The sequence below is a fragment of the Rhipicephalus sanguineus genome, chromosome 2 (assembly GCF_013339695.2).
Source record: "Rhipicephalus sanguineus isolate Rsan-2018 chromosome 2, BIME_Rsan_1.4, whole genome shotgun sequence".
In the NCBI taxonomy this organism is placed as follows: domain Eukaryota; kingdom Metazoa; phylum Arthropoda; class Arachnida; order Ixodida; family Ixodidae; genus Rhipicephalus; species Rhipicephalus sanguineus.
Window position 1 is genome coordinate 146589447 of NC_051177.1, and position 22661 is coordinate 146612107.

The window sequence follows — 22661 nt, forward strand, 5'->3', positions numbered from 1 at the left end:
CGGCAGCCGACCAGCAGGCGGATTTACAAAGGCGAGTGAATAAACCCCCCCCCCCCCCCACAATGCACCGCGCCACGGCGCTCTCTGGGGCTATGCATTTTGGCCGGCCAAATTGTGTCAGGCGGCTGCCAGTCCCCGTGTTTTCGTATCAGCGAAAACATAGCGACCGCGCGTCCGCGCCTGTGCCTGGCTCTCCATGCCTGGACGACGCGACCATAGCAAACGCCTCACGAATGAATCGGATACTCGTGAACAGACAGTAAGTGCTTCGAGAGACGCTGTGCGCACACTTCTCGCTGCCGAAAGCCGTCTCGTCCAGGATGCATTGAAGCGGACACGCACAGCCTGCAGCGAAGAACAACGCGACGGACATTGCTCTACTCCACTTGGTAAGTTTTTGTTGCTGCTCAGCATGGATCTATTAAAAAGCGCGTTTCTGATACTGTCAGCATATCTAACGCTACGAACGTTGCTCGGGCAGCAAGCGCAGCTTCCACTAGCTAGTGGCGATGCAAGCGTGCGACCATAAAAGCCTGCGCGCAAACTTTATCGTGCTGCCGCTTCCAAACTTGCGAAGCTAAAAGATAAAAGAAAAGCACGCAGCCCTAAAGCACTGCCTTTAGTGGAATAAATTTAAGAGGAGGAAATTGAACTTAAAATGGGGAGCTCTTCGAGTATATGCTTTTTTTTTCATGGCTTCACCGCAATACGGCTCTGTGTTCCAGTGAAGGCAAGGGAGACTCGCACTTATCCGCACTCGTTTGTGGCTTCAGCTTTCTTTCTGGCAGTATTGTGCAAATCTCCTCCATGAAATTGTCGAGTGCACTCTATACGGCTCTACTCTCCATGATGTCTACACTTTAACGCTTCATCACAGTAAAAATATATGTTAGAGGGAGGCTTACTAAAATCACGTCCGCCACTGTAGTGATCACTGTACCCATGCAGAAAAAAAAGAACAAAACAAGAGATAACAATTTATTAACAAGAAAAGTGTCCCATGAAGTAAGAACAAGCAAAAGAGGTTTTTGGTTTATTGGTATATCACAAGCATAAACATGTTTTATATATATGCACACACACAGAGACATTAATGTTGATTGAAGCAAGGTAAATAACTTGTAAATGTGTGCAGAGCAAAGATGACAGAAAATATTAGTGCTTTGAAGTTCAGAAGACAACTGGAAATGTGCAACCGCACTCTGGCAAAGTGGTAACTAGGGATGTGCAAATATTCAAGTTTCGAATTCAAATGGAATAATTCGTTTTGACTTTTGAATAGCTAGTATTTGAAGTTTTGAATAATTCAACACGACGAATATCAAAGACGCGACAAAGGCCAATAGTGCAATTTGATTAGGGTGGGATGGCAAAAACTAACGCTAAAGTCGCTAAACTTTATTAAATTTTCACCTTTCGTTAGAACTTTCATCAATATGCTGGTTCAAAAGTGAGTGCATGTTCATTTTAAAAAAGATTATGTTGTTTCCACGCCTCATGGCTAATGGCCAGGGAACATTCTGTGAGACTCGAACTGCTGGCAACCAAAAATAACCAGCACACTGAGCTCAGGTCTTATAGGCAAGAGGTTCACAAATACTTCAATGAGCCCCTAATCACAAGAAAGGATGATCCTTTAACATACTTCAAAGAGCACGGAGCTGCACTTTATCGAGGTATCGTCATAATCGCTTTGTGATACCTTCCCAACCCTGCTCTGAGGTACCCAGTGAACAGCGAAAAGTTTTAGTTGATTACCCAGTGAACTGCAGGAAACACCTTAACATCGCGGCAAGAGAGCCTGAAGCCAGGTCATGTGAAACTGCTTGTGTCATGACAATTCATAGTCTTTCGGTAGTTGTCACGCACCGCGTTATGTGTTTGAAGACATGAGCAGATTTTATTTCCTTGTTCTTTCTTTCAATTTCAAATAAAACTTTCTGTATTCGATATCTATATTTGACATTTTCGGCCACTATTTGGCACTATTCGATTCAAGATGAAATTCACTATTTGCACACCCTTACTGATAACAAAAGATCTCAGAGAAACTCTCCATCAAGACAAAGGAAGCAGAAAGGTGTTCTATTTGACATGATTACTATTTCTGCTTTTGTTCTCACAACATCAAGACCACTGTAATATTCTAAAACAGGGGTCGACATGTTCAAGGAAAGACATGCTCCGAGGTCTGCTCACTGGTCTCCTTTTCTGTCTTACTGGCATTGTGGTCACTGCTGCCGTGCAACTAGGCTGTGCAACCAGGGTTATGTTGCTTACATCTGGAGTAACTGAACCTTGACCTCTTTCGCTTTTGTGAGTTACTTTTGTTACATTTGTTCATTTTGCTTAGCTGCCCCATTTGAAATGCGAAGCATTTCTTAGCAGACTGCAGGCTATTTGAGCTTGTCTATCTACGTATCTGTCTAGCCGCCTACGTCTGGGCGCTCTTGTGGTACATCAAAAATTCAGTCAGCCCTCAGTGATGAGGGCTGACAGAACTGAGGACCACACTAGCTCCTAACGGTAAGGCATAGCAAAAGTCAATCATCATGGAATACCACATTGTGACTGCATCACAACATGACTTGACAGCGTGACTTGAATGGGCCACAGCTGGACGGGCCAAGGGTTGTCCGTTAGTTGGTGCCATTCTTTAACATGACTGTATGCATGATACTGTGGTAGCAGTGCAGAGCCAGATGCTTGCGCCTGTGGCTAAGGTCACCAATTGTAGGGGTATGATGTCACAACAGCCAACGTGAGGAGTCGTTTTCCTCACTTTGATTCAAGGATAGGTGAAGCACCTAAGTGCAGTGGCGGCGATGAGCAGCCTGTATGATGAGCAGCTCCTTTGCTTAGATTTAGGTGCATGTTAAAGAATCCCATGTGGCCTAAATTGATCCGAAGTCACCCACTACGGTGTGCCTCATAATCACATCACGGTTTTGGCGCATAAAACCCTAGAAAGGTTGTTATTGAAACCAGGCTGGCACTGTGCCTAGGGCTGCCATAAAACCCATTAGGCGGGAGACAGCGAACATTCAATGCAGGCTTGCACTGGGCACATTCTGCTCGACGTTTAGCTTGAGAGAATGGGGCCTCTTCTTTGGCCTGTTGGCAGCTGGCTCAACTACTGGGCGCCTTGCAGGCATCCTCTTAGACCCCCTCGTGAGCCTTGGCCGACGCCTGGCAATGCTGGTTGGCTGCACTCGTATCTGACGAGCCCGGCGACGTCTTGCTGCAGCGGTAGCCTTGAGTGCCAGCATCAGCGCAGTTCCATCCGTGCTGTTTTGCACACGAGCCAGCTCCTCTCCAAGGCCCTTCAGGATCTCGAGGTAAGCCGGATTGTGTGCATTCATGGCAGGCACACGCCGTACCTGGGCCAAGGGAGTGACATGTCCATAGAGCCAATGGGGACGAAGTTTGGACACGACGGTAGCGCCGTCTGGATTCTAACGGTAGTTGCAAAAACAATTAAAAATGTTATCTTGCTCTCAACAGAAAAAGCTTTTATCATCTTTCACATGCAATTTAGCTTTAAGAACTACGAATATTGTTTGTAGATTTTTTAGCTGTGTATAAAATGAAATACGTTTCAAACGCACAAGGGCGCTTTGATATGGCGGCGGGCGTTCCGCATAGCAGACGATGCCGTCGTCGTCTGCTTCTGCGTCGCCGCTGTCCCCCGCTCGCTCCGGCAGCCCCCTCTCCGCCCTCCCTGAATTTCTCTCGTTTCCATAACGTACACTGTGGTCAATTACTCATTAGGTACTCACAAGTATCTTACATACTTACTTTAGTAGGGTAGTGCTGCCGCATACAGGTCGAGCGAAATGACAACGCTGATCACACAAACTTGCTGCAATAAATTATTTTATTGCGACTGCATCGATGTTTACACAAAACAAACGACACGTAAGTAGCGTTTTAGCATGTATACCAGTGAATAACATGCATGCATAAGCATTTATATGCAAAGAAGGTACGTACTACGCATAGCCCCACCACAGATGTCCGGAGCACAGAAGCTGTCCAGCGTTGGATGATAAATACACCGAACTGCACGAAGCCTTCGCTGGTATAAGAAAGGTATACCGCTAAAGTCTCTGCACGTCTGCTGCTAAGATGTCGCAACACTTCGTTCACAGTATTCAGCAAACTGTCCGTAACTGATATGAACATATCCGCGTCCCTTTCACGGCCACCAGTGCGGCGTGACTGTTTGTTTTCTGGTTTGCGCTGGTACAAAAGTGCGTCACTTTCAAATCTTTTTAGCCTTCGCGCTATATACGCTTCTGACAGCATAAAATTAAATGAGAAACGGTTTTTTGTGCATATTGACCTGAAGTCTTACAAATAAAATCGGCGAAAAAAAGGCTTAGATGGCGTTTCGATTACCGCTGCCGGCGGTGCGCTGTCGTCGTTTCGATGGGGGCGACACCTGAAGGCCCGGCCGCGAAGCTCGCATCATGCCACCGGCTTGCCTGGGCCTCCAGGAATACACCTTTTTCAAGCAATCCCAGAACTCCCCGAGGGCGCACGAAGCACTATGGGAAAAGTGTGTACGGCGAGCCCACCCGCTGTTCCGTCGCTTGCTGCTCGTTAGCGCCGTGGGAGCACCAAACGAAAAAAAACACGTCACCGCTGGTTGACTATTATTAAATACTAAATGCTACCCGTCTGAACGCACCTGCATGTATCTCTACGCATGAAATGCGAAAGAAATGATGCAGTCAGTGTAGGTATATTACCGAGCGGATGTATACTGGATCTAGCAGTTAAGCGGCATGCGAGTTATCACGTGCCGGTATACATGCAGTAGAAACGTGCTATCGTGAGCAATGTGAGCTGGAACACCGAATTCGTATTTATTCAATGATTACTTGTTCACAAGCCACTACGGCATTTAATGCCATAGTGGCTCGTGATAGGGTTTAACCAAACTGTAGAGAGGTGTTACAGTGTTCGGGTATACAGATTATTATATTATTTTAATTGACAAGTCATGCGCTGTACAAAGAAGTGAGCACATCCTAAACGTGTTTAAAGAAAAAGGGATTGGACTAGAATTCACTTGTGAGATGCCTTGCTCTGATAATTTGCAGTTTCTTGATACATGCTTATAAGTTTAACTGCGGAGCATGTTCGCGGGCACTATAGCCCGCGTTCAGTTAAATCGGTGTTCAATTTTGCGTCGGCGCATTCGAATGTTGTTAAACGAGGAATTGTGATGTCATGATTACGCAAGGCATTGGAAAAAAACTTGCGCACATAAGATAAGCAGTAGTTTCCAGCTGCAAAGTGATCAAAGAGGCAGGATATCGCGTATCGTTGTATCAGTTCGCGAAAATCTGTTCGCATGGCAAAGAAAGATTAACACGGACGTTCTCCATCCATAAATAATAAAGAAACTAGAAATACTGCAGTTATCCCACGTATGTATAAGAAGTTCTTCAGTCGCATGGCCTGAAGAACGTAGGGAAGGGATGTGGGGGTAAAGGTTGTGTTTACCGCCCCAAATAAGCTCAGTCGCATTAAGGTCGCAGGGGTCTGCGGTTGGCAAAGAAAAATGCGGTCAGAGGCATGCCGATTGTTTTGTAAATTGTGTAGGAGTTAACCATAAATTTCTCTTTCTTGTGTCCACATGTACATTGGCCAGACTGGTCGATGTATTAATACGTATACGCGCCTCAGCATACATCGAAACTCATTGAATGGAGCAGTCTCATCTCGCCTCTCTATATCAGTCATGGAAATGTAATACCATCTTCGAAAGCACAGTAATTTTGTACCATCAACCTAATCAGACAACGCGAGAAATTTCGGTGGCATATCATGTCACAATAATGCCACACTTTGTGTCAGTCAACCTTCTCAGTCGTTACAAGTTAAGGAATTCTACTTTATTAATCGACTGTAAGCACACGCCTTGGTTGTTTGACTTTTCGTACCTCTTTACGACACGCGCGACGCACTCGCATTTTTTAATGCTTTTTTTCACGCGTGCAATAATCTTTCAGTTGTGTGTGAGCGCTGGTTTGTGCATTTCCTTCCTTGCACTGCTCCATTCTTTTTTCGCTCTAAGTATTATTCCAACCTGTAGCTATAGCACCAACGAAGGTTAGTAGGCACTTATAGTTCGTTACATATATCAGAACCTCACACTGTAGTCGTCGACAGTGTCAATGGACGTTGATTCCAAATGCATCCGAGAATCACAGACCGCTCCTGCATTTCGTAGGCAACCGAGCTGTATTTTTTTATTTATGCCGTAAGGCGCAGTGGGGCTAAAAAAATAAATAAAAGGTGACGCTTCTGAGCCGCTCAACTTAGAGTTACTGTATATGCTTAAAGGTAGCATATACAGTAACTCTAGCTCAACTGGTCCAACAGTGGGAGAGATGCAAATCGTCGAGAGTAACATGTTGCACCTTGCCAAATTCACTGCGTCTAAGAAGTCTTGGCATGGCGCAAGCGGAAAGCTACAGCGCGAGACATGCGCGCTCGTCGCGGCGGCTGCTGCGGCGTACACATCCCATGAGCGCTTGCGCGCCTGTTGGTGGCGCTCGTGTGCTTGAAAAAGGTCTATTGGTATGCATGCTCTTGAGCCTGCACAGAAAGTGGTGAAGGAAATATTGTTCACATGATACACCACACCAACAAGAACTGCACATTTACTTTGCTGTTCTCTAACTGCAGCCAAGGGCTCAGTAATAAAGGTTAAACTGAGGAGTCAGTTTTAAGTGAAGCTTTCCCTGTCTCCTGTTTTGACTGTCCTGCCACTGGTAGTGCTGCCAATCTAAAAAGTATACAGTTTTACTGACCCAGATAAAGAAATGCTTGACATTTCTTTACATTTACATAGTATATACAGCTGTGTTTTTCAGTATGCTTTGTCTTCATATAGTGTTGTGCTATGCAAAGACATATGGGAAAATTTTTAGTTTAGATTACTTTTGAAGGGTTTGAACATATTGCAATAATGAATTCGCTTTAGCCAAGCTGCAATGATTTAACAAGTTAGGACTCTAATACACATCAGTAATGACACTAATTGTTTCTGTGGACCTACCTACGTCTCTGTCGGCACTAATGGCAGTTCTTGCTTGTGGTTGCAGTTGGGGTATGTATGTCCAAATGGTCAGTCAGTCGAAACTTGGCGCTCTGGAGTCAACTGCAGCCAAAGAGTTAAACCCTAACAAAGAGTTAACCCTTCATTAGTCGGATGCTGAATTCAGGCACGTACCTGTCCTAATTCATTATTTAAATGAAATCTATCCTGCACGATTTGCATAAGTATGTCCACGGTGTGCAGACGCACCTGCAGTTAAACATACCACATTGAAGTGCTTCAAAAGTTCTCTGGATATGCCTCTTCCGCAGCATGCCGCATACAGCAGAAAAGGCAGCTGCATGAAGCATGGCTTCCAAAGAGGAGATGAGATAGCTACCTGGCTCTCTCGGACAAAAAGTCCAGTGAGCTGACCTTGGAATAAGGGTCTATACCATGATAGCTTGCATTCTCTCTCTTTTTTCTTCTGCCAATAAAAGTTTTCTCAATAAACCAATGGGATTCTACCTGTTTTGTTGCAAACAAGAAGGGAAAAACACGAAATAACCTACACTTAGCAAGGGTAGATTTTTGGTCTTGTTGGTGCGACGTATTCATAGTGTTAAGCGTAGAACTATTAAGACTGAGACAAGACAGAGAGTGTTTGTGTTACTCCATGTTTCATCTCTGTCGTGTTCCGTGCTTGACACTATTAATATCCTACTTTGTCTCTTTTCACGATTTCACGCTCAGCACATGATGATGATCATAATGCCTGTGGCCACATCCCCTTGATGTTGCAGGTCAACAGCCAGAGCTGGATCAGGCCAAAAATAAAAATAAGCTTTAGGAAAAAAATTATAAAACATGGAGAAAAAGATATTACACCCTGAAAAGTACAAAATCAAAACCCTGGATTCCTGAGCAGCATTACTTTCTGCAGGTGCTAGGGCCAGTGACACAAGTTCATGTGAGGTAATAAAATGCCTTAATATCAGGGCTGGGCAAAGATACTTTGAAATTGTATCGCGATACGATACAAGATACTCGGGCAAGAAGTATTTGAGATACAGATACAAGATACTCGCGGAATAATTGTATCCGATACGATACTTCCCAATTGTATCTTAGGATACTTCGATACATTTTCAAATTTTCTGTTATATATCTATATAAGAAGCAGCAAAGGCTTATTTATAAATGTGTTTACTTGAAAATTTCTTAACTGCGGCCAGCTTTGTTTAATTTTAACAAAATACCTGTTTGTATCACAAGATACAAACTTTCTTGCTCAAAGCGTATTAGTTTCATTTCTAAACAACCTATTGGGATTTGTTTGGCTGCTTAACATGACAGCTCTTTAACTGCTGCGCTGTTAGTTGTTTTTTCCTGACACTTCTGTAGTTTATTGGCGTCGCTGCTCTACTTGGCGACCAGCTAGCTGCTTGTCCGCAAGCGCATTGTTTTCGTAATACCGCATCCCCCGACAAATGTACAGCAGCAACAACGTTGGTAGCGGTATTGTTTGTGACGCATCGTGTAAAGACGATGAACTACATAGTCGGCGCTCACAATTAATTGAGGACATAAAACTGCAGTGATTTTTGATATTTTACTTATCTGCTGGCGTAAAGCGTTCGTTAGCAACATATCCACTAACGTGCAATCTTTTACCATTTGTTCTCTGAGAGAACCTGAGCCGCCAGGAAACGTCTCAGACGTATTCTAGCGGCACAAAACGCCGCAGGTTATCACTGCTATTCACACTATTGCTACTTCTAGCTCTGCTTACCTGCGGATTTGTAACAATAAGAATCCTTTAAAGTGACCTAAAAAAGGAAAATGAATATATTTAAGTCAAATAGCAAGGTGGTTCCGTATTAAACAATCAAAGTGAATAAGTACACAGGGTGTTTCACGTAAGTAGAACCCGATATTAAAAAACAAGTGGCTAACCGCCGCTGAATGAAACCAAAGGTATTTGGTTTGCCGTCATGTGGCACTCGTTATGGTATGTTTTGTATTAAGCTTAACTGGTTAATTAAATAAGGTCAATTATGCGACATTGCGACATTTTTAATATTCACTTTAGGGCCAACTGCGCTTCGAGACATTGTAGAGCGAATTTAAAAAGGACAGACCCAATTTTTTTTGGCAGCATACATGCTGCGTGGCGAATGTTTTCGGGCTTTTAGAGAAAGCCCGCAAAATATGAAATAAAACTACGTTCACAGGCAGTTAAAAAATAAGAACAAAGCAGACAACGTATTTTAGAAGCAGGTTACAAAAGACATATTACAATAAACAGATGGGCGAAAAACTATGCAGAGGACTAGGTAATGTATGGGATGCAAAAAAACGGAAGACAGCAAAGAAAGCACTTGTGCTAACAATCAAGTTATCATGAAAATACCATGTCGAATAATTTAGCAGGAAGAATAAAGACACAGTACGTCAAAATATTTCCTGTTACGTAAATGCTTGTTCTATAGCATCTAACGTCAGCACCGATAGGGGGATGGTTGTTAGAATCTCCTTTGCATGTAAGTCAATCTCATCGTACTATGTAAGTCAAGCTTGCATCCACAAGATCTTTCAAATCACTGATGTGTGAAAGGCGCGAGACGCAAAGCAGCCCCATTCTTGCATTCTTGAGACATTGCGACGAAGCATCCCGCAAGACAAACTTCGATAGTGACAGTATAGCGGCATCAGAATTTGTGCGAAAGACGCCGCACGCATTGGAGTACGCATGTTTAAGAAGGGTAAAAGCGCACTGAAGACGAACACACAATGAAGGCACACACACGCACACACATAGCGCTATGTGTGTGCGTGTGTGGGCCTTCATTGTGTGATCGTCTTCAGTGCGCTTTTCCCCTTCTTCAACATGGAATACCAACATGCCCACTTTACCACTTTGGAGTACGCAGCAGAGTGCAGGGTCTATGAACAAGTGTCATTACATCAACACAAATAAAAAGAAGAAAACAGCTAGAAAAAAAAGGTAGGCTGCGCGTAAACGTTGGCGCGCTTGTTTTTGCCGCGATGGCTCAAGCGCCATCACGTGACTCTGCTCCACCAATAGGGACGCTTAAACATCATCGCCTGTGCTGGCTGGAACGCTCTGGCGGAAATACGCAAGAACGTTACTGTCGTTAGTTTTATTCAGGTGGCATAGTGGCAGCAATATCAACTTGAGAACCTAAATTCCGGTCGACGTTTTTTGTTTCGCACGGTGGTGTTTCTATATCAGTATCTTGTATCTTAAGATACACGATACATTATTGAATGTATCGGAAATACAGATACAGATACTCGTTTTGCAAGACGTATCGCGATACAGATACAAGATACCCAGAAAGTATCTAAGATAGTATCGAAGATACATGTATCTTCGATACTGCCCAGCACTGCTTAATATCAACCCAGTCGGACCTTTTGGTTTCAAAGGAGAGGGCAACCCTAACTTGTCAGCAGTTGAGATTAACAAGAAAGATGTTAGATCATATGCACATTATGCCAGGATCTTTTTTGTTTGTGTGTTTGTCTCTCTGTGTGTAGGGGGGGTGCTCGATGTCAACATATACGTTCTTGTATCAGTTCTTGTATCACTCCAGTATGCTCTGACCTGTTCCTGGCAGTAGTCGATTGTAAATTAGCCCAGCAAATGAAGGGCTTTGACATATTAGCTTGTTTTAGATGCGTAGATGGTTCCTCGATATACAAATCAAGTTTGAAATGCACCACATGCGCTGGCATTATAACACTATAGGAAAGAAAGAAATCCCAAGCTTCTAGTGAAACCACTCGAAACTCATCAAATGAGGCGTAGCTTTCTACAGCGAAATCTGCTATGAGATCACAACAATGGCCGTTTTTGGCGCCATAGTTGTCTGCTGCCTGCGATGTCCGTAACCACTATCATGCAAAATAAGATAAAAAAATGAAATTTGAAAAAATATCTAGTATGGAATGGGGCTCGAACCTGGACCCTCTCCGTGGCAGCCCAGTGTTCTACCACAGAGCCATGCCACTGCTTCAAACTTCTTTGCATAAAGACCCTACACAGGCTTCATGCCGGGAGGAAACGACATTAACATGTGTTATATAGTGTGGTAGAAGAGTAAGATAAGAACCAGGCGTCACCCAATGCAAATTGTGTAGACAGGTGTTGCACAATGTGAATTGCGTAACTAGTGGGTCATTGAATGCTTCCAACTCATTGCAAAAGGCTCTGGCATAATTCTTCATCAACATCAGCCACAGCATCAACAGAGTGCACATAATGCCTTGCAGATGTGTAACGGGTACCTTGCTTCTCCGCAGAATGATAAATAATGGCGCAGTCGGTGCTTCCCAACTTGACAAAATTATTATTTATGGCGTAGTGGCAAGTGTACTTGTATTAGTAGCCCCAAGAGAGTTTACAACGGACTGTAGAAGTGCTGCTCTTCCAACTTTTGCTGTGACTGTGCTGTGCTTTCTGCACAGGCCTGGCGTTATTTATGCATCTGGCGAGCAGTGAAAAAGTCCTGCCATCATCTTCTAGAGCATGGGTCTCAGCCGCATGCAGCCCGCCAACCTTTCGCTAGCAGCCCGTAGCCCACGCATGACAGTTTTCCCATATTTTTGATGACTTTTGTGACTTTGCTAAATGGTGCTGGCATTATTTTCTTGCCTGTCGTGATTAATAACACTTTGTTCGGGTAAGCCACACAAATGTGAATGGTCATAAGCATCTTTTTTTCATCAGACACCTCATGCGGTCACCTTGTGTTGAAACATCACCGCAGAACAAAAACTAAACTTAAGGATCGGCGTCCAGATATTAGTCATTGTGGAGATCGGTATAGACATGTTTCTCTATTTCTGATGCCAAATACCCTTAAGAAATGACCAATATAAGAGATATGGGAAAGGCTTTCCTTCAAATGGCAATGTTAGCTGACATTTTACTTACACTCTCCCACTCCCTCCCCATGCAGTTCTGACATTTTCACTGTCACTGCCCTTTGTAAGATTAAATTTCATAACTGCAGTCCGATAGCTGATGTGAGTTTGAGACCCCTGTTTTAGAGCATAGCCTTAAACCATCAGTTTAAAAGATTAAAAAACAGTGGCTATTCCCAAAGCATGTTCGTAGGAATCAGTGAAAATTAAAAAAAAGAAACCAAAAACCCATGCGCCACCGAAGAAATAAGGACACACTGACCTCAGCAAAGCAGCAGTTGTTCTGTTTTTGTACAGCATTTTGCACTATATGAAATAAGCAGGGCGAACATGCAGTGTCAGTGTTTTTTTGTCTTCAGCGCTTCATAAGCTTTAAGGGATTCTGCAAAGCAGTGAACAATAACTGAAGAAAAAGTACACCACAAACCACCGAGACCTCCTTGTACTATGTGCTAAGAAGGTTGTGTGCAGTATTCCCCTAACCTGCGGTAAAGAATATACATGATTTGCTCCTTGCATGGCCGAAGCTTATGTGTATGATGGAGCCCAGTGTGTCAGAATTGACGACGTGTGCTCAGATACTGTACCTGTTAAGTCGGGCATTCCACAGGGTCTGCGCTGGGCCCTTGTTCTTCTTGATATCTCGTTAAAGTTAAGCTCTATCTTGATGACTGCACAGTCTATCACAACATTCAGAATCCTAGTGATCAGGTTCTACTTAACAATGCTTTAGCACAAATTGCAGTGTGGTGCACAGATTGGCAAATGAAAATAAACATTAAAAAATCTGTTGCGACGACTGTGACACAAAACGACAGCCATTAAGTTATCACTGCATAGGCGGCAGGTCTCTTGCTGTTTTAAACAGATATAAATACCTCAGGGTGACAGTAACGTCCGATATGAGGTGGAATGAACACATATATTGAAAGGTGTGCGGAGGGCTATGTGGAAACTTGGTTACTTAAAAAAAATATGCGGCAATGTACACACGAGGTTAAATTAATAGCGTATAAAACTGTAGTCCATCCTGTAATAGAATATGCATCGATAGGTTGGGTCCCATACAGTCAAGGAAACACAAACAAACTAGAAACTGTCCAAAAGAAAGTGGTTAGGTTTGTATATCGTTCTTATAGCTGGCGCACTTCTGCTAGTGCTTTGGTAAAAAAAGCAGGTCTAGAATTCCTACAAAAGTGGCGCCAACCCGACCGGTTAAAAAATTCATGGACCTGTTATTCCATGATAAACTTGGTATTCATAAACACACTTACATATAGCCAGTGTCCAGGTGAGCCACCCATTCACACCACAGTAAAAAAATAAAAGAATATCCCTGCCACACTGAAATTTGCAAAGTTGTTTTTTCCAAAGACAATTTGTGAATGGAACCGCCTGCCAGCCAGCGTTGTGTAATGTCTAACTACTGATTCTTTTGTACAAATTCTTCATTTGTAATCGCTTTGACAATAATTTACAACCGTTATAGTTTCAAATGTTGTCCATATGCCTTACACTTATTTGTTTTTTTTTGTGAGCACATTATAACTCTTTTCTTTAACCCCTCTTAGTTGACATGACATGTCTATCGCATCTTCACGTTCTTTTTTTTTCTTTTACGTGAGAAGAAGTTCTGTCATCTTTCTCCAGTCAGTTTGCGCATACCATGCTCTAAAAATTGCCTTAGTATCGATGCTTGGGCGTGTTGGTTAGACATCGGTGCCCTGTACCACTGGCGTGGTATACGTGATTCCTCTGTCCTGTGGGAAGAAATACGTGGGACAGACTGGTAGGTGCTTAAACGACCGCCTGAGCGAGCACCACAACAATGTGTACAACACGGTTCAAGGCTCTTGGGCATTCATTGTCGTGACTGTGGCTGCGCGCCCATCTTTGAAAAAAGCGAGGTCCTGGCTAGGCATAATTTACAGTTGACACGCGAAATCATCGAGGCAGATTTCATCAGAAATTTCGACAGCAGTTGCATCAGCTCTCCTTCGATAGCACTTTCATCTCATGAAATATCATATCTAAACAGACCATGAGTCATACGCCCGTGTGCGCAGTGGTGCTTGCTCTATGTCTAATGTTCAAATAATCGTCATTTGCCCCAGTTGTGGCGCATGTCAGCGAAGTCTATAAATATTCATCCTTCCCTTTCTACCAATAAAGTGTTGTAAGTCAGCGCTCTGTGTGCGTCGCCTTTCTTGTCCTCGTCTTCTCTTGCGCTGTTTCCCCTCCGATCCTAAAAATTGCATATATGCTTTGTATCTCACTCTTCAGGAACGTTATTTTGTTCTTTTCTATTCATGTGACACAATTGTTGTATCTTGATTTGTTCACTTCGTTTTGTACTTGTAACTCCCACTCCTGCTTACAGCCTCATCTAGAGGCTAGCAGTACTGTATGAATAAACAAACAAATAAATAAATAAATAAATAAATAAATAAATAGGGCATACAGGACGCTGTATTAATAAACGTCTCCTGGAACACAGATACCCCTGCCAACAATTGCAAGCAGCAGGTCACCTCGTTGCACACTGAAAACGATGCTGTACACCAAAGTTCCGTGACACGTGTTGCTTGCACATTGCAGTGACAAAGATACCAGGGAGATAAAAGAAACCCTTTTCATCATAGGGGCAAAAAAACAATGCATCAGCACACCCTTGCTGTTGCATTTAACGCAAGCAGAAATAAAATTTCTAGAAAGTGATATACACTGATCCGCCGAAAATTTGTCTGTGCTTAATAAGGCATATGCTATGTTCTGGCATCATATTTGTTTTCTTTTTTGCCTTTTTGCTTTTTTCTGCCCTTTACCTTAACCCTCGAACCTGATTGTTAAACTACCTTTGACACTTCACAAGATGGGAATAAATCAGTTGTAAGTTTGCACACCAACTGTCCTGTAATCCCTCACGAAAGAAATCGTGAAAGACCACCAACTAGCCCAATTCGTCACTCTGCTAAACCTTTATTACTCCTTGCCAGAATTGTTAAAATGTGTTAATGGCTGTATTAACAAACAAGTGCAGGAAACTGTTTTTACTGAAATGTGGTGGTTCAATGGTGGCTCTTCTAGAAATTCTTTCCATGTATTTAAAGTCGACGCTGGTAGGTTGGAAGGAAGGCATTTATGTGCAGAAATCGGGGATATGTATTGGTTCTAAGGTTGCTCTGATACTTAGTGATTTATACCTTAGCAAGATTGAGAAGCGGTTAGAAGGTGCCTTAGATAATTCTGTAAAGGTTTTTTTTTGTGTGTGCACGAGAACTTGATTTTTTGTAGCGGTGAGGACATTGACTCTGTGGTTACCTCAGTGAGCAAGAAATTTGAAATAAATGGAGGAGGGCTGAACTAAAGAATGCCGTTGGAATAATGGAATGCAATTTTTATACATTTTTGTAACATTTCAGAAGAACCGCACATGCTGGCAGTATTCTCCTAGATAGTCAAGGCCACCGTTTCACTTCTCGTCAAAGCATTTTAAGGTTGTAAAAAATGGTATAGCCATGTCGTGCCTTAAATTTTCCCTCAACAATTCATGTGAGCACAAAGTGAGTTCTAGCTTTAAAGCACAGCTTACGCGTCTTTTATATGTGGGTTATCCTTGCATTGCAGTGGCCACTGTCGCTGAACGCTTAAAGAAGTCCATTTTGTTGGGAGCGAGCATGATTGCAGAAAGCAATAGGAAGAAACGTGTCATAGGTATTCTTTACATTCCTGCATATCTCACAGGCTAAAGAAAGTGGGAAGTTAGTACGGCATTAATGTTGTGTTTACAGCTTCCTATAAGCTAGGCAAGTTTTGTACTGCTCTGCACAGAAAGAATGAGCAAGTTGACAGCGAGGTGACAACAAGTGGACTAACAAATGTTTCGTAAAACACACCAACAAATTTAGGTTCCTTTTAGCTGTGGCCGCTTCTATGTAGGACATGGGGGCCACTGTGTTAACGAGAGATTATTGGAACATAAAATATCGCTAACCAAAGGCTCAACGTCTATCCTGTTTTTACATTGTCGAGAGTGTAAGTGCATGCCAAAATTCGATGAATGCACAGTTTTGTGCAGGCACAGGAATGAAGAATCACGTCTGATAATTGAGGCGTGGCATATCAGAAATAGTGGTAGCGCATGTGTGAGCCAAGCTCACAGATCTGAAGTGGACACCGGGCAGGTAGATGTGCTCAAGTGTCATTTTATACTCTGTATGCCGTGGCAAGAAAAAAACAAAACCCGCATTTCCCCGAAGGGGAGTATGAGGAAGTGCGAAGCACGGGGTGATGCTATGAGGGGGCGCGCGCGACTAAACTGCAGAGCCGAGCGAAGGAGACGGCAGCGAGAGAGCACGCGCCAGCCGACCCACGGAGGTCTGGCCGTTTTTAAGCGCAAAGCACTTTTACAGATGATGATGATCTGTCTTCCGAACTCGTTCTAAAGAACCCGCAACGCGTTCCACTTGTTGGCGGCGTTGCGCACGCCCGAGATGGGGCTCAGGTTGTTGTCGAACCACAGTCGATCGCACACCGCGCAGCTATATCCGAAGCTGCGGTCCAGGAAGTCTCGCTTGAAGCGCGCGTCCGGCCGATCGAATTCGAGGGCCCGCGCTCGCTCACGCATCGCGCGTCCCCGCGCCAGATCGGCTTCGGGGTGCTCGGCTCGCTTCGCACGCTTTCGTTCGGCGTCTCGCCGCCGGCCTTCATCACCACAGGCAATGCGCGGGGCGTGCGCAGCCACGGAGCGGAGGGCGGAGCGCGCGCAGTCACGTGGGGCGTGACGTCGCTGCGCCGTTGCTACAGACGCTCCTCTCCGCTCCTCGCGCCGTTGCTATGGGACGGCGGATTCAGGGTCGCTTATAAAGTGCATTCGCACTTAAAAATTGGGGAAGCTTGCACTAGGCCGCGCAAGGCTTCAAACAGCATAGCTGGGCGATTCTGAAGACTAATCTGGTTGCTTCTAGGTTGTTTCAAGGCCTTAGCTTGGTGACACCGATGTCCGAACTCCACCAATGACACCAATGTCCAAACTCCAGAGACAGAACCTCGTGCTGAAACCAAGCGTTCGCACCTCTCATAGATCTAAAGGCACGTCATCACTGGCGTAGGCCTTCTATCACTTCGGGGTCTTCTTGCTGCCGCCGTTGCCTTTCACGTTCCCTCTCATAGTGCGGGAAAAGACGCGATTCTTCGGGATACTAGGGAACGGGAAAGGCAACGACTGCAGCAAGAAGACCCCGAAGCAATGGAAGTCCTACGCCAATGATGACGTACCTGTAGATCTATGAGAGGTGCGAACGCTTGGTTTCAGCACGAGGTTCTGGCTCTCGAGTTTGGGCATCGGTGTCACCTAGCTAAGGCCTACAAACAACCTAGAAAACAACCTAGAAGCTCATTGTACATACTCGGGGTCTTCGGCTCGCCGCCATCGCTTCGCAGCCATTTCTTGGGCTAACTGTTGCCTTCTTCATTTTTAGTGGACCAGATTTACCAAATATCTGTGGTACATACCAGTTTATGATGATAGTTTTTTTGTTCGCCGGACAAGGAAGGATTTGCTAAACAGCTTGGCTGTTAAAAAATTTCGGGCGGTGGGAGGTCATGGGCGCGGTCTGCCATCTTCCAGATCACCCTGCCAAGCACCGGTGTGAGTTTGAAAACCATGGTAAAAATAAACTGCCAGGCCTGCGCGGAACGTACAGTACAGTAACAGCGAAAGCTGGAAGAGCGGCGTTTCTAGAGCATTTGTTTAAACACTCTTGGGCCAACTACTACAAGCACACTTGCATGGTACCCACTACACCATAAATCATCATAATTTTTGTGTAGTGGGGAAGCGTCCACTATGCCATTATTCGTCGTTCTTCAGAAAAGCATGGTACCCGCTACACAATTGTAAGGCATTATGTGCACTTTGTTGATGCTGTGGCTGACGACGATGAAGAAATATGCCTGAGGCTTTTGTAATGGGTTGGAGCATTAAACGACCCACTCATTACGCGATTCGCATTGTGTGATACCCTGTTCTGAAACGCTTTATTACGCATGTTAACACGATTCCTTACCCGACATGATGCCTGGATATGGTCAGTTTGCAACGGAGTTTCAAGCACTGGCATAGCTCAGTGGTAGAATGCTGGGCTGCCACGCAGAGGGTCTGGGTTCGATGCCCATTGTGTCCTTGGCATTTTTTATTTATTTAGCTTTTTTCTTATTTCGTGCAATAGTGGTTATGGACACCGGTGGCAGTGGACAACTACGGCACCAGAATCAGCCCTTGTTGTGATCTCGTAACAGCTTTCGCTGTAATAATAAGCTTATCTAAAAGGGCTAGAACGGCTTGAGGTAAAGGTTGCATATGACAGAGTAGACACTAAGGCGCGTCATAGATTAAAACTGGAGTCATATAATCAGTAAAATTAGTATCAAAGAGCAATAAGCATAAATGCTTTGGTAAAATGATACGAAATTGATGGTGGGGGGCATAGGTCGGCAAAAAAATTGGAGCTCACTCGGACTCAGACTCGCCAAAGCTTTCCTCAACCGGACTCACTCGGAATTAGACTCGCTAAACCTTTTCTCAACCGGACTCACTCAGACTCAAACTCACCAACATATTACTCAGACCAACTCACTCAGACTCATGGCTTCACCTGAGTCTAAGTGAGCCCAAGTGAGTCGACTCATGAGCCCGTTGTCGTAAAATGGACTTTTTCGATCATGGTGTCAATCCTCTTTAATGCCAATATCTCACATAATCAGTGCTCTACGACACACCTTTTGATCTTGTACCTTCAAATACGAGATATTATTATATATCATATATCATCATTATCATATATCAATCCAGTAAAGACATCTTTATGAAATACGCGACTCACACGAGATATTTTTATCAAGAACTTCCTATGAAAGAGTTTTCGGGGGGAGGTCATGGCACCCCTTCTCCTAACTCACGCCTCGGATCAATATATATTGAGATGGCCCATGAATACTAGTGTGAATAGACTTGAGTATAAATGTAAGCCGACATGAGGTTGATAGTAATGATGAAGATGAGTAGATAGGACCATAAATTGGCAACAAAACGTGGAGCTCACTCGGACTCACTCAATCAATATATTTTGCGCTTAGGGCTCACTCGGACTCAGGCTCACCAATATTTTCCTCAACCGGACTCACTTGGACTCAAACTCACCAAAATATTGTTTACCCGGATTCACTCAGACTCATAATTGTGGCCCGATTTGAGTCTGAGTGAGTCGATTCATGAGTGACTGCCAACCTATGGTGGGGGGTCAAGTGGACGGTTGTATTTCAAGGTGAAAGTGTTAGATGCCTCATCAAATGGGAAAAGTGACTGCCTGCAGTGGCAGCAACAAGAGCAATGCGAATAGCCGCGTGATCATAAATTAAGGCTTTATGACATCGTCATAATGTTGCAGATTACCAGTATTTGCGGCGTCATATAAGATGACATTACGTGACGACATAACATGAAATTATCGCATCGTCAAAAGTGTGCTAATCCTGCAAGCAGTGCAAAAATACATTAGGTGCAGAAAGCTTTCAGGTGTTGGGGGCAAGGATCAATACATCGGCTGTGCAGAAAAAGACGGCTGCACAATTAATCCCAAGTTTACCAACACAGTCAGTGAGATTGCCTCTCTCAGACCCTGAATCTTTTCTGCCCTTTCACCAGATGTTGTGCCAGAAATACATACTATGTTGCACATTACACTTTTTTGTATTAGAAAGTGATAACAATAAGACATATTTGCAAGAAAATAAAGTAAAGCATGTATATGGATAGAGGTACATAATAGTGTGATGCACTTAATGAAGTGCCAGTGGGGTAAATAATAAGGTAAATAATAAAAGAAAGAGTTTAGCATAGTTCATCGAAGGCAAGTGGAGGAGGGAGATGAGTTGGAGGTTGCAGACATGCTAGGGAAGGCCACAAGCTACACTGTTTCCCAACTCATCACAACACTGGTGCGTAGCTGCCCCAATTTTCTTTTTTTTAAGACACAGGGTGAGGTAAATTTCTTTTATTATTGAAATTTGGTTTTTCTCTTTTTTTTTTTGCTTCTGTGAAATAAGGCCTTCCATAACAATGTCCAGTGCCCCACACATTTTACCGCATTTTGATTGAGCCAAAATCACAAGGTATCCGAGACCAGCTGGCGAGCAGCCGCACCCCCTTAAATCGTGTAGAAGCTGAGCTTTCTGCCTCAAGCGAATTTTTTAAAAAACAATACTGGTTGTTTCTCTGAGCTTAGCAGGTTTTTAAAGTCAGTCTGGCTACCTAAAGGCACATAGTACAGATTTTTTAATACTCGCGGCATTTACCAAGTCCACTTGCCTTGAGTGTGAGACATGTTCTGTGCACTTATCTTGAGTTTATTTGCACCTTTGTTGATTTTGTTGCAACGGCAAAAGATATGCTCGTGTTGACAAAGTCACCGTTTGGAGAGCGTAGTATAATTGGAGATCTACACGGTTCAGCTACTAACAGAACGAGACCGGGAGCATTCGTGCAAGCAAGCTGAAGACCGTGTCGCCACAAGGACAAAATGTTACCTGTAATGACAATGGCTGTGCTTTGATTGATCATTGCTCATTCATTGGCGCATTTTTAAGTCTCCCGAAAAGGAGAAGGGTGCGCTTGCTCAGGTAGGGGTGCTTGCTTGGTATTTTACGGTAGTAGTTTCCAAGGAAATTGGTCTTAAATGCACCTTAAAATACATGGGAGGTATAGGGCCTAGCCTGTGCCCTAAAGTTTAAGAGCATGTTTTATGGGCCAAGGAGGAAAATTTTAAACAGAAATATTTTACTACATGGTATAACTTGCAACTTACTCATATTCAAATCCTAAATTCAATATAAGTTTGCTTCAACTTCGCTTCACACCAAGAAAGGGACATTGCAGGTATAACAGCACAAAGGGACACTGTCAAAAGTAGACCAGACGACACTAGCGCAAGTGATATTTGCACATGCCTAGTTCTCGTTCGTAAAACTGTTGTGCAAGGTCGTTGGATCATAATAAAACTGCTCGTTTTTCTGTGTAATATATTCAATTCTAACTACTTATTTCAAATTATTCAACCAAATTACTTTCCTTAAGACCTCACATTTACAGTTTGCCAATCACTAGACTTGGGAGTTCTTGCTTCTTCTGGCTGGGCTGGACAAGTGTGTGAAGAAGTGGCCGAAAATCCCATGCATGTTTTCTGACAGAGCAGACTGCTGCAGGCCCATGTTACACTTAAATGTTGAATCGGAGAACTGAAGGTTACCCAGCATACAAGTTGTCAAGTTTCGTGCATATTGGGAATTCACTGTGAGCAGGACTGGACATTTCTAATCGATTTCCTGTATTTTTAATGCAATGAAGCTATCTGTAATGTTCTGGTAAAATTGTTAAAGCGAAAGACTTTTACTTGGGGTGCTGCCTCACATCCTTGAATAACTTTGTGACAGGGTCTTGAATGTCCTTGCATTTTGGCCTTCAAAACTTGCATAAGCTTTGAAAAACTGAATTACTCATAAGCACTAGTTAAGCTAAAACTGAGATATCTTCAATATACCTCATCCACCAGAATCTTCTGATGGTCTCGTCAAGCTTCGCCGATGCCCATGGGGTGTGGAAGAAACCAAGTAATGCAAACAAAACACAGTTTTACTTCATTTGTATATTTATTCACTTATTTATAAATAATAAAATGACCAAACTTGATTTTAATGACTTTGGTACAATAATCACATACATGGCAGTAACAACACACTAATAATGCAAATTAATCAATCTCTCTTTTTTTTGCTTGCAAATGGTGCTTTCATGGCTTATCGAGCCACCTTTGCTGCTTTTCAATGCACATGCACTCTCAATCATTGCCACGCGCCTCCACATGGCAGTCCTCATGCGCCCGTGCAGCATTAGAAAAATGTGAGCCACGTTAACTTAATAGTGTACGCCCATAGTTGACATGTATCTCCATGTGCAGTGCCCTATAGATGTGCTGCTTGCTGAAAGTATACCTTGATAAGCTTAGTGATAAAAATTTGTGTCATCAAGAGCACAATTCCATTAGCAATGCATAGCATTGTGTGCATTTTTTTGTGGGGTCCTCTCTTTGGTGTGCTGCTTGTGTGCTTTGTATTCAATTTTATGCCTTCTCTTTGACTTGTGTTATGGTGCTGATACATCTAGGATTTCTGACTGTTTCCATTTCCTCATTTTCCTTCGCAAAGCTAAATAAAAAGTCACTAGAGAGCAAGTCGCAGAACTCGGTACTTAAAAACACTTTGGTATCTCCTCCACTTACAGGCTGACCACCAAAACAGTGTGAATCTGGGTCCTTAAGGAGCTTGAACACCATCAGGTGCCAATGCTCTGCTCATTGTGGACAAGTACTGCGACGAGGACAGCACCTGCCTTCGTGCAATATTTCTGGATGCTTCTTCATTGTGACTAATGTGAAACTATTGTGCAATTTAACCTTTGTTTACTTCACTAAAATAATAAATGAACCCAACAATTACAAGAGCAAGCTTGGAAGTGTTGAGACTTCATATTACTTTGACTAAAAAATAATAAAAATATAATTTTTTAATGCAGGAAGTGTTTGCTTTTGTTTATTCCAAA

The 22661-nt window shown here is 43.4% G+C and overlaps 1 long non-coding RNA gene across 1 annotated transcript; it reads left to right on the forward strand.

Moving 5' to 3' along the window:
• Positions 1-274: 274 nt before the first annotated feature.
• Positions 275-22633, forward strand: LOC119383773 (uncharacterized). Its single transcript, XR_005181731.2, has 3 exons — positions 275-389; positions 3152-3338; positions 22344-22633. It is a non-coding gene; the product is annotated as an uncharacterized LOC119383773 (long non-coding RNA).
• The last annotated feature ends 28 nt before the right edge of the window (positions 22634-22661 follow it).